Here is a 1,507-nt window from a genome sequence, read left to right on the forward strand (position 1 = left end):
TGGCCGTGTGTCACACACTATTGAGACACATACCCGTGTTGACAAAAATAGGCCATTTTCCAAGCCATATTTCTAACCCAAATTGATACCAACCTAAACTCAACAATTTGCATATGACCATGATAAAATAGGCATTCAAACCAACCCAAAATCAAGCTTAAAACATGTAACATCATTACATACAACCATTTATTTACTAAAAGCACAACCTACCTATATCATTCCTATCGAATTGACAACCTAAGTGATAAGAATTTGTTTCACTTTACCTATAAAACAACCAACATAGATAATTCACCTTAATGACCAATTCATTTAAGCAAACATTACTTTCAATATAGCATAAGACTTTAAACATATATTTACAATTATTTACACTTACAAAATCATCTACCCTAAAGTTCAATAAATGAAAGGGATGCTAACATTAAATTTACATCCTAGGTACATGTCAAAAACACAAAAAGGAAACATCACCAACATTAAGTACGAGATTCTTGCGGGATGCTGAGTCTGATTATACTATTTATGTAACCTGCAACGTGCAAATCAATTTATCATTAATAGGTTCCATTTATTGGCTAAACACAATTTCAATCACCGTTAATATGAAATTCTAACTTAACCAAATAAGATCTCGATTCTTTCGATAATTCAAGTAACCTTATCGTAAGATCTATTAGCAACGTGGCTCCCGATGCCTAGCAATAAATCGTAAAAGAGATTGCACCCAGCGCTAGCGGATTAACTGACAGTTTTGAATATGAGCCCAGCTCTAATTGGATAAACCAACGATATTTGCACCCAGTGCTAGTCGGATTAACCGATATTATTGAATGTGAGCCCAGCTCTAGTTGGATAAACCAATGATATTCACACCCAATGCTAGTCGGATTAGCCGATAGTATTGAATGTGAACCCAACTCTAGTCGGATATACCAACGATATTTGCACCCAGTGCTAGTCGGGTATACCAACGATTATAATTGTGAGCCCAGCGCTAGTCAGATAAACCAATGATAATTGCATCCAGCACTAGTCGGATAAACCGACAGTTGTGTGCCGAGCACTAGTCAGACAAGCTGACAAAGATTGTGCCCAACCCTAGTCGAACATATCAACAATTGTACAATTATTTACTTCCACAATTTCCTCATTTATTTTCCTTACATTAATTCAATAATATGCATACATTTTATATCAAGATCTAATTTATCATTACTTTTTTTAAATAGTAATTAGAAATAAAATTAGGTTCGGGTCCACGAACTTACCCGTTGTAAACTGAAAAATATATATAGGATTTTTCCAATGAAATTTATCACCTTTTTACTTAAATTCGTTCTTAAAACTAAGTAATTGTTTAATAAATTAATGAAATATGTGAAAATATGAAATTAGGACATGGAAATTACTAAAATATGATTTTATGCTTTATTATATAGTTTTCATGCATAAAATGGCTTATTTTGGATTTATTTGAATATATTATATTTTTAAGAAATAA

Source organism: Gossypium hirsutum, chromosome A10, assembly GCF_007990345.1.
Source record: "Gossypium hirsutum isolate 1008001.06 chromosome A10, Gossypium_hirsutum_v2.1, whole genome shotgun sequence".
Classification (NCBI taxonomy): Eukaryota; Viridiplantae; Streptophyta; class Magnoliopsida; order Malvales; family Malvaceae; genus Gossypium; species Gossypium hirsutum.